The sequence below is a fragment of the Catharus ustulatus genome, chromosome Z, assembly GCF_009819885.2.
Source record: "Catharus ustulatus isolate bCatUst1 chromosome Z, bCatUst1.pri.v2, whole genome shotgun sequence".
In the NCBI taxonomy this organism is placed as follows: domain Eukaryota; kingdom Metazoa; phylum Chordata; class Aves; order Passeriformes; family Turdidae; genus Catharus; species Catharus ustulatus.
In genome coordinates this window covers 9,572,588-9,584,072 of record NC_046262.2, presented here as the reverse complement: position 1 = coordinate 9,584,072, position 11,485 = coordinate 9,572,588, and positions in this window count along the sequence as shown.

Here is an 11,485-nt window from a genome sequence, read left to right as displayed (position 1 = left end):
GGTATTCCTGCTCTTCCAGGCCTGCAGAGGGAGTGGGTTTGTGCAGGGCAAGTTTCCTACATGTAGGGAGGCAGAGTGCTGGATAGCATGTCAGGGAGGCTTTTGCAGCCGTGGGTAGAGTGCTGTGCAACAGGCCACATTCTTAGGTTTCCTCAGCCTCACGTCTGTCCGGTTGACAGCAGCCTGACAAAATGACAGGAGCAGCTCTGTGGATGAGAGGAGAGAACAGCATCTGCCTGTGGGGACAGGAGGCTGCGGTCTGTGCCCTCCCACGCTGGTGTCCAGCTGCAGCTGCTCAGACGGGTGGCAGTGGGTGCCAATCTGGGCTCAGCCCCGGCACCCGAAATGTGAGCATGCTGATGCACCCACAGCCCATTGACCACCTCCTCAGTGGTGTGAGACACTGCTCAGAGGAGCACAGCCAGCTCAGCTGGGGCAACAAGCAGAGCCTCTCCCTTCCACTTGAGTGCAGCAGGTTCCTGATGGTCAAAGCACTGCAACACAGAGTGGGAGGCTTGGTGAGGCATCTTGAAGACAGAAACTCAGGACCTCGGCCTGATCAGAGCTTCTGCTGCTCACAAGTGACTGGGTTTACATCCAATTAAGTTGTAATGGATAAATTAAAGCCCCGGGGATAGCTCTGACTGTGGAAATTACTGCTGCAGGATTTGCAGTCCCTTCTCTCATCAGCACTGGTAACTCTACTGTGCTATTTCCATCACGCTCTGCTCCTGCCTGGCACAGCAGGGCTGAGCTGAGACATGGCTAAAAGTCTCCAGTGCCCCAAATCCCTCCCATGGTGCAGGCAAGTACACTGAACAGCTGGGTGCAAAGTCAGGCTGGGCTGAGCCTGCAGCAAACCCTGAATTAAGCTCCTCAATCCCTGGTGAGAAAAGCAGGAAGGAGGTCTCCCTGGCTGTACTCTGCTCACGTGGATCTGCAGGGGAGAGAGGAGGGGGGGCTTTGTCCTCTTTGCCCTTCGCTTACTGGGCTCTATACCCTTCCTCTTCCACAGGGAAAAGGCTCAGGCATTTGTAAACATCTTCACCCTGCCCGCTGGGAATGGTGCATCAGCCAGGCAGAGCAGGGGTGGGAGCTTTCAAACAGTCTAGGGAGGCTGGAGCTCTAGAAGTGCAGGGTGGTCCTGTAAGGATCAGGGCAGACTGCAGGTGTGGGGTGGCCAGGCTCTTGGGGGGCAGTGAGAGGCGCAGGGACTCTCCACACAGAAAACCTGGTACTTGCTGCACTCCCACCCCTATTCCACATCAGCTCCTGTGGCACTGGGGTCCTTGCAGGGCAGCTTTGATTGGGATGAGCCAACAGTAATCCACCCTGACCCCAAACAAAGCCTTGCCTTGCTCAGAGCCCCGGAGGCTGTGTGCAAGAGCCCACTCATACCTGAGGTTCCTTCTCTGCAAATGCTCTGGAAAACAACAGCTGCTGCTGCCAGGGGTGTGCTGCCAGAGCAGGCTCAAGGCTAAAGTGCATGAGGGTTTTCCAGCCTGGAGGGGCTGTGCAGACACAGGGGTGAGCAGGACAAAGAGCACTGGCTGACTCGAATTACTCCCTTTGCTTCTTGTCTCCAGAATGTGGGTGCAGCCTCTTGGTCCCAAGTATCCTCTTTCCTTCTGTATCAGAAGATCTCTGCTCTTTTCCTGCACTAACACACACATCACCCTGCAGATGTCCACACCTCGCCCCCATGTCCTGTATGTTCCCCAGCTCCCTGCTTATGAGATGACTGTTTCCTGACAAACATCTCATGCTTCTCCCCTGTAGGAATGAGACGAGGGCCCAGCAGGGGCCATTACATGGTGATAGGAGGCCTGGTCAGTTTGAGGAGCCCAGGGTATGAGGGACAAAGTCTCAGCCCCAGCCTGGTGATGTCCAGCAGCACCCAGTCCAGGTGATGCAGCCAGGCTACATTTCCCAGTGCGCTGTGTGCTGCTGAGCCTGGCAGGGCCATGCATGTTCCACACCCAGCACATGCCTGCAGGCTGCAGCAGCCCTCATCCAGCTGCCAGCAGGGACTGGCAAGGTCCCTGCTGTGCGGGCACATTGCTGTGCCCCCACTGCCTCCCTGTCATTCCAGCTGCAAAGCCATTGAGGGGTTGTGTGTAGCATGAGGGCTGCAAGTATTTGTTGTGTCATTAATATTCTTCCAGCATAGTCAGCACAGCACCTGGCAGCATTTGCTCGCTGCCTCCTGTTATCTCTTGTCTGTGCTTCTCATGCCTGGGCGCCAGTGCTGTGACATCCATGGAGACAGAATCCACATCCATCCCTGTCTCTTAGTTCTGGACAGTGATTTCAGCTCCCTGCTCTGCTTCTCCTCAAGCAAACACCAGTGCCTGTGCCTGGGGGGCACTGATGCCTGAACCCAGCTGAGTGCATGCCTGCTGGAAGCCTCATGTGGGTAGTGAAATTGAAAACATTGAGAACACTGATAAAAGAAAGCCAGCCATCACCTCTGAAAAGGAGGGACAGGCAGCTCTGGCTGTGCCTGCGCCACGTGTAACCCGGGGTGATGTGACATGCAGCCATGTGAGCACAGCTGCACAGAATCATAGAACAGTTTGTGTCGGAAAAGACTTTAAAGATCATCTTGTTCCAACTCCTCTGCCATGGGCAGGAACACCTTGCACTAAACCAGGTTGTTCAAAACCCCATCCAACCTGGTCTTGAGCACTGCCAGGGTTGGAACATCTGCAACCCTGGGCAACCTGTTCCAGTGCTTCACCACCCTCCCAGGGAAAATTTTTTTCTTAATATCTAATTTAAACTTACTCTTTTTGAGTTTGAAGCCACTCCTCCTTGTCCTATCACTTCACAGTTCCTGATGAAGTCCCTCTCTAGTTTCTCTGTAAGCCCCCTTTAAGATACTGAAAGGTTGCTATAAGGTGTTCACACAAACTTCTCTTGAGTGTTGAACATCTCCAGTTTTCTCAACCTGTCTTCATAGGAGAGATGCTCTAGTCCCCTTATCAACTCCAAAGCCCTTTTCTTGACTTGCTCCAGCAGTTCTAAGTCCACATTCTTGCAGTGATTAAGCACTCAGGGACTTTCACAGATTAGCAGGAGCTCGTCACAACAAACATTTCCAACATTACCCACCCTGCTCCTGAACCAGCCGGAGCACTTTATCTCACAATAACTGGCCATGATCCTATCCTTCAACACTGCCCAGCAGATAAAAGGGCTTTTCCTTGTCCTCTTGACCTGGACCTGGGAAATGTGGCTCTCAGCATCTCCATGCTCATTCCAGGAGGCTGTGTCAGCTTTTCTCCATCTCCTGCATCTTGCGAAGCAATTAGTAACACTCCCCAGGGACTTTGCAGCACACCTGAAGGGCTTATGGTTCTCCCAGATGTGAACTAGGAGCACAGATGCCAATAACCTGGCCTGGCTGCAGCGCTGGGACAAGTGGGGTTGTGCTAGAGTGGAGTGGCCTTGGACTAGGTCGTGCCTGTGACCCAACTGCAGGAGAGCAAGTGTCCTGGTTTCAGCTGGAATAGACTTCATTTTCTCCCTAGCAGCTGTTTCAGTGCAGTGTTTTGGTTCAGTATGAGAATAATATTGATAACACCCTGATGTTTCAGTTGTTGCTCAGCAGTGCTAACCCTTACTCAAGGACTGTGCAGTTTCCTATGCTCTGCCAGGGAGCAGGTGTGCAAGAAACCAGGAGGGAGCATGGCCAGGAGAACTGACCCAAAGTGCCCAAAGGGTCGTAGGACATCAAGGCCAGGAGTTATGTGATAGCTGCTGGGTACCGATAAGTGGGCCGTGAGCAAGTGTGTTATACCTCATTTAATTCACTCTGGTTTTATCCTTCTCCTTTTAATTACAATTATAATTTTTAATTTTATTATTATTAATAACAACAACAGCAGCAGCAAAAACAACATTGTTTAAATTATTAAACTGCTCTTATCTCTACTCACAATTTTTTTTCCCTCTGAATTTCCTCCCCACCGTGGCAGAGGGAGAGTGAGTGAGCATCTGTGTGATAACTGAGTAGCCAGCTGCAGTTAAACTGTGACACCCGGGCAGCTAGAGCCTTCACCCGTGGTTCTTTGATCTGTATGGCTTGATGTTGCCATAGGGAGGAACTCAGAAGCTGCACAGCGATGTGTAGGGGAAGTCTGGTGAGGGCATGCACAGCTCAGCACAGTGCCTGACAGAGACCCTACAGAACACACCCACACCCACAGTTCGCCCCAGAGATCCTGACACTAACAAACCAGCGTCCTCCTGCTTCCCCTGGCTTCCTTACCCATCTCAGAACTGACAGAAAGAAAACCTTCTGAGGAAAAGCAATGCTGGAGAAACATTCCCCTTTGGACACTGAAGCTTCTGTTTGGGAAGGACGCATCCCACCCCAGTCCTATCAGCACGGGTGAGAGAGGTGCCCTCCTGAACCCAGGCAGAGATGGTGGAGCCCTGCTTATTCTCCCAGATGCCTGAGCAAGAGGTGGGCGCTGCAAGGAGCTCTCCACCCCTGAGCCAGTGGTCACTCAGGCTAAACCTCTGTGAGTAACTTCTTGGTCTGCCCATGGTCCTGTAATCATCCACACCATGCAGTTTTGTTTCCTGACACAGCTATGGCTTGGATTAAATAGGGCAGGTTAAAGGGAGGTCATTCACACAGATTATTCACAAGAGAAAACATGGACACAGCCACCTCCAGGTGGAGAATTTATCTGTGTTCCTGTCCTCTGTGTCTGTTGCCTTCCCCTTTGGCTTCTCCTCTCTGTGCCAGGGTACAGGGGAGCAGTGTGCCTATGTTGTACTCTAGATGCTCATGAGAGCCCTTCAGCTGGAGGTCACTATTGCCACAGCCATGTGTGTCCAGGTGTTGGAGGAGCTAGAAAGCAAAGGATCAGTTCCCTGTGCACTAGAAAACTGGGAGCTCCCTGTGACTTCTTAGCCCTTTCCCGTGTCCTTGTGCCCTTTCCAGGCAGGGCAGTCTGAGGCAGCACAGGCTGGAGTATGTTCTCCCAGTGTGGGGAGGGAAGGCAGCTGTGCTGTGTTTGTCGTGGAAGCTGTCACTTGCAGCCAATTCAATCACAGCTCTTTATTGCTTCCCCAGCTGTTGAAAATCTCATTATGTTTAGCGAGCTCCGTGAGCAGCCCTACCAACCTTCCTCGTGTCCTGTCTTCTTCCATGAGTCCAAGTTCCTGGCTGCTGAGGAAGTGCATCAGCACACTCCATGGGCCTCAGGATGAAAAACCTGAACCCTAGCATACACACACGGATCTGGCATGGACTAGGTGTACTGGGATTTTCCATGAAGACAAACACAAGGGAAGGGGGTGTGTATTGTTCTAAGTGGGGACATCTTCACAGCATGACAGCAAGAGCACAGGGCTATGCACAGACAGCAGCCTGTACTTCACATTGGGACAAACATGGGGAAAGAGGATGGGTTCTACTTGGCTCTCTTAGTGTCAAATGTGAGGCTGATGTTCCCAGGTCGGCAGCACAACAAGCAGAGGACACTTGAGCCAGGACAAAAGGTGGCAGGTGGGATATGTGCTGGCTCCAGCACAAGGCAGAGCTGAGACAAATGGCGCAGGGCTTTGATCCTGCTGTGTCCTGCATGCTGGAGCCCCGTTCCATTAATGCCTTTGATTACTGTGACCTCATTTCTGTCCACCTGTGTCATGGGTGGCTGGTCACCCCACCCTGTGGAGCCCTTGTTGTGCAGTGGCTGATTGCACCAGCCCTGGACTGACTGGTCTCTGGGGGGTAATTACAGGAGACACCTGGTGCTGCAGGCTGTGGGTGAGCCAAGTGTGTCACCACAAGCCCAGCGCCTGAGATGTAAGTCACTCCACGATGCATGGCAGGCCTTTCCTTATGGGTCATTCAAGACCATGTCTGTGGATGCCCTGTGGCCTGGACTCTCACACAAAGAGATCATAAAAGGCATTATGCATGTTTCTGCTGGCTGAAAGGGGATAAGGCTCCTCACAGGAGGTTGTGACATGAGACGGGACCTTCCCTTTTCCCCCCAGGTCTGCTGTGATGCTGCTGTAGGTCTGCTCAATATCTTGACCTTGGACTGATCTTGGGCTGGAACACGCGTGGCTTTATGCACGTATTTATACTACAAAGGGCAGCTGCTCTCTAAGCTCTGGGCGCTGTGACATCCTCTGCTCACAGTGACTTATCAGGACACTGCACCCTCTTCCCTCTTCTTCTCCCCACCTGCCCAGCCTCTGTGGAGGAAGAATGAACTGATGCCTAGAAAGGCTGATCTGGAACAGAGACTAGACAGAGTTAAAAGGAATAAAATAGGTATTGACTGAAAGGCCTTAAAAGGATACATCTTGGGCAGTACAAGAGCCTGGCCAGGGCTACACCCAAATCAAATCCAAGATAGTTCCCGGTCATGAGTTTTTACACTTCTGTAAGTTTTGGTTCATCTTCATATTGGGGTGAACTGTCCAACCACAGCCCCAGGTTATGAAGTCTCAACCCCCTTGCTTGTGCCCTTCCCTTTCCCGTTGTTTATGCTTTTTGGGTTCTGGCTGTCCTTGATTCTCTAGCTAGGAAAGGATTGTTTTGTCTAACTACCCTGTGAAGAGATCTTACTAACACCTAATATGAAGTTTCAGAGTTACACACTAAGCAGCTGAGATTCTGAAAAATATAAAGGCTAAAACCCAAGGCATCGCTATGACAAACTTTGGTCGGGGCTGAGTGCTGGGGAAGATGGCAGGCTCCTGGGGCTTCTGCAGGGCCACCCACTGAAGAAAGGGGTGAGCAGGAGCCTGCCAAGACCTTGGCTTTCCAGTATCCCATGTGTGAAGGAAGCTGCTCTGGGGAGAAATAGCATTCTACTGATGGCACCTGCAAAGCCAGGACATGGACAGGCATCCTGGGATAGGTCGGGTAGGAGCTGTGCCAGCTCAGGATCCCAGTGGCAGCAGTGATGCCTCCTCCAATGCACGACTGGTGCAGCACCAGGCAGGATGATGAGGCTGTGAAGACCACAGAATACCAGATAACACCACCAGCTGGGCCACCTTATCCCCTCCACCAGGCCCATGCCTTCATTTCCCTGTTTGACCTTTCCCTTTCCCTTTCCCTTTCCCTTTCCCTTTCCCTTTCCCTTTCCCTTTCCCTTCCCCTTCCCCTTCCCCTTCCCCTTCCCCTTCCTCTTCCTCTTCCTCTTCCTCTTCCTCTTCCTCTTCCTCTTCCTCTCCTCCTTGATTGACATATGTGGTTTCTCAGGATTTTCTTGTCTTTGGAAGCTGTACAGGCTGAGAACTGTAAAAGGGAAGTCCAAGCCCTGTGTTTAATGGGATAGAAGGAGAGACTCCAGGCTCCACCAAACACTCCATCAGTTCTCTATGACAGAGAACTGTGATGACTGAGGCCAGTGATGTGTGTAGCATTGGAAAGGGAGCAATGTGGAGAGGCTTGAGCAGTGAAAGAGGTGCAGGGTGAAAGTTTGTCAAGGAGATAGACAGATGCTGGGGCAGCTGGAGAGACCACTGGAACAATACGCTACCTATGATGGAGAGCAGGTGGTGGGAAGGGGGTATAAAGCACGAGGACAGAAAGAGCAGATCAGGATCTCTGATCTTGGTGCAGACAATCTTTATGCAGTAGGGTTTGGGGTGAAGCTAGTCCGACCTGAGATATTGCCCCAAATCTTAAAATTCCCGCCTCCTGGGCTTATCCACATTACTTATTCAAGAACTAGGGTGGGATGTGCTGAAGGTTCTGGGGATGGAAACAGGAATGGCTGGGCCAGATGTGGAACTGCTTGGATGCCAGAGCTGGAAACCCCATTTCAGAGCACATCTTCCTCAAACCAAAATGCAGCACCCCACCCCCGCTTCATTCCTTCCCCCCCCAGCTTTACTCCACCCTGCTCCCAGCTGTGAACTGCTTATGTCCAATTTTATGAGCTAAAAATACCTTTCTGGGCAGTCAGCAAATGTGCAGCCAAACAGGGGACATCGGCAGTCTGAGCATGAAGGGGATTTGGGATGGATTTAGGGTTGGTGTGGGCTGCAGCACCAGACCAGGAGGACCTGGATGTCCTGAGCAGTGAGCAGAGGACTGGAGATTTCCAGAGGGTCCTGCATCACAGTGGCAGTGCCATGGCAGATTCTTACCTAGCTTGGGTGTGTGCTTCTGGGGAGAAGGCATGTGCGATTGGACTCAGAAAGGTGGGAAGATGCTCCCTGTGGAGAGCAGTCAGCAGGTCCTGCTCCCTCCCCTGGGAAGATGTGATGTAGCAGTCATAGCAAAGGGATTATCCAGCCCTCAGGGCCTATCCCTGCTCTGCCCAGCACTCAGGAATGCCCTCCTGGGAACCCTGCAACGTGCTGGGCTCTCCCCTGTCACATCTCTGCTCTCAGCACATCTATCTTGGATCAGACATGGCAGCTCATCGAGCCACCATAGGAGCACAGAGGGTAGCCTTGTGCTAGGCTTTGTAGCCTTGTGCTAGGCTTTGTAGCCTTGGGTGATGAGTTGCACAAGAGAGAGTCCCCACCCCTGCCACTGTCACCAACTGGGTGACAGCAAAGGTCCCAGTGCCACCCCTCCCTCAGGCCAGCAAAGTTCCCTGCAGACCTCCCAGATATTTTACTGGGTCCAAGACAGACCATGATAACTGATCATGACCAGGCTGTCACCTGTCGTGATCAGGGCTGATCCCTCTGCACCCCAGCACTGCTGGGGCTCTCCTCACCCTCCTTCTGCCCATAGGTCTGGGGTTCTTCCCCCAGCTCTGTAGATGAGCTGTAGGGGTTTAAGATGTCTGGATGTCTGTGTTCTATCCTTATTTTGGGAAAGGGGCTAGAGGGTTCCTAATTTCAGGGTGGCATGGAGCATGGGCCATTGTCTCGTTGATGGCACTGCAAGATCCCTGTGTGGAAGGAGGTTTGGGCCTGGTGGGGTTGGGAAAGTCGCTGGAGGGGTGAGGGAGAGCCCACAGCAGGGTTCAAGACTAGGTTCTGGCTAGATCCAGAAGGCATCTTCCAGTTCTCCCTGCCAGAATATGCTCTAGGTTCTGGCAGCACAGGCTGTAGTCCTGACTGAGACAGACTCTTCATCCTGGAGAGGGTCCAGCACCACGTGGGGACCCAGACCACCAGATCACACAGGGTCATGTGCTTGTGCTGAGCAGAGAACAGACCCCTTCCTGGCCTTTCCAGGGATGGACCTGACTGGGCCACCCTTCTCAGGCCAGAACCTGACCCAGGAGCTTTGGGTTGACATCCCAGCCTGGCTGCAGCCCACCCCCACCTTCTGACGAGCATCTGATACCACCATCTGGAGGTACAACCCACACTGGGCCCCCGTGGGACAGGCGAGGTAGGGAGGAGGATAAGACCCAAAATATACTACTGTTTGTGAGCTCTGACACAGTAACAGACTTTACTATAGGGGAACATGGTGGAGACATTACTATAGGGGAACATGGTGGCTGTGTTAGCAGTGCTTTCCACAAAGTCTCAAAAGCTTTTGATTCTCAAAAGCCACAGCTACTTCTCCTTTTCCTCGTGGTTTTGTGGATGTTTTTGAGTCCCCAGTGTTCTTCTCTATCAGAAGTAAATCTGATTGTAAATTTCAGGTGATTTTGGTTTTTCTCTCTTCAGTCTGAAAGTCTGAGTCCTGGTAGTTCTTTGATGACTGAATTGACCTTCAGGAAGCAGCCCATCAATCACATTCACAATTATATTGATGCATATGGCTGAGTAGATTGTCTTTCAGTGTTTCTTCAGCATTTTTCTAGTGGATGCTGTACACCAAGGAAACAGAGGGAGAAGCCAAACCCAGATTTCCAGGCCTCAGGACATGGGTAAAGAAATAGCCTCATTGGGGCAATAGGAAACCTGTTGTACCACTTGTGAATTTTTGAAGCTTGGCTGTTTAATTCCATTGGTTTTGCTTCTTTCATACACCAAGGAGAGTCAGTGAGAGTGTCTGTGCCTAAATCTGGGATTTTATCAGGACATGACCCAGTGAGTACTGGCTGTGACCATTTTCCTGGGTGCTTGCACCTTTGTGGACTGCACAGGAACAAGAAAAACCTGATTCCCAAAGGACAGGGATCCAGCAAGGAAACAAGAAGAACATGACTTAGTGCTGCTGTTCCTCTTGCTGAAAACTTTCTAGAAGACTTCACCCATTAACCTCACAACAGCTGCATGTGACACAGCTGGGCTTGATGTAATGATGTTCCTAAATGGACCTTAGGAGACATCTAGTTTACAGAAACTCAGTGTTCCTGCCTTACTGGGATAATACAGATAGATACACCAAGCACTGTCCTGAGGATGGTGGCTCCTGTGAAAGGAGCTGCCAGGGAACTCTGGGTCAATGAGTTCCAGCTGAGTGGTGAAAAACACGGTGGGTGACAGCATCCATACCCAGAACACTGACAGTATTGCACCATAAGGCGTTGTGCTTGTCTATCCAGGAAAACACAGAGAGAAAGACCCTGTGAAGCACAGAGCTGAAAGAGGAATGGCCCAGGAGAGGTGCAACAGGGAGTCAGGATTCAGGGAAGCTTGAAGTTGTGTGAGAGTTTGTGAGCTGAAAAGGGGCTCAGAGAAGAGTTTGGTGGTGACATCTACAGGGACAGGAGACTGGGGGAGCATGAGCATGCCCCAAATGGAGAGTGCTTAAGGAATTCTCTCCCATACCCAAAGACCTTACCTGAGCTCCACAGTAACAGGACCTCCATCTATCTCCAGGAAGATACTCTTATCCCCATCCTGTCCACACTGTCCTTGTCGAGTGCTTCCTGTCCTAAAAGACACTGACAAAGAGCAGCTCAGAGCAGGAAAGGTCTGGAGAAGAAAGGAAAAGAGAACACTTCCAGGTTCAGGAGCTTGTCTGTTCTGGCGGCTCTACTGGTGGGATTCAACAGAAAGAATGTTGCAGCTGGATTTGTTCAAGATAATAAGAAGAGAGATTTTTTGAGATTTTTAAAAAAAGATACATAGATGTGGTACTTAGGGACATGATTTAGTGGTGGGCTTATTGTACTGGCTTCGTGGTTAGACTTGATGATTATGTAAGTGTTTTCCAACATAAATGATTCCATTATTTGAAAGAGAAAGTGAGGCATGATGAGAGAATCTTAGGGCACATTAATCAGGGGTGTGTTCCTCAACATGCTCCACTGGATCTGGAAAGAGAGAGGAGAGGGACAGACGTGAGAAGGTTTTGGAGGTGCTTGTGGGAGCAGGTGCTGAGGTAGCCAAGGAAAAGGTTGGACTAAGACACCTGCGAGACTCATGGAACCTGTACCCACCATCTGTGGAAAGATGTGTGAGAATCACACTGAGGCTGGTGGGACGCTCTCTTTCCAAAGAGGAAGCTTCTTGTGCCACATGTGATTTCCCTGTGGGGCTGTCTCATTTCTGTGTGAGTGCCTCTCCTGTGCAGGGTTGTGCAGACACCTTTTCTGAGCGGCTCACACCGAGTCCTGCCTGGGAATTTCATACCAGC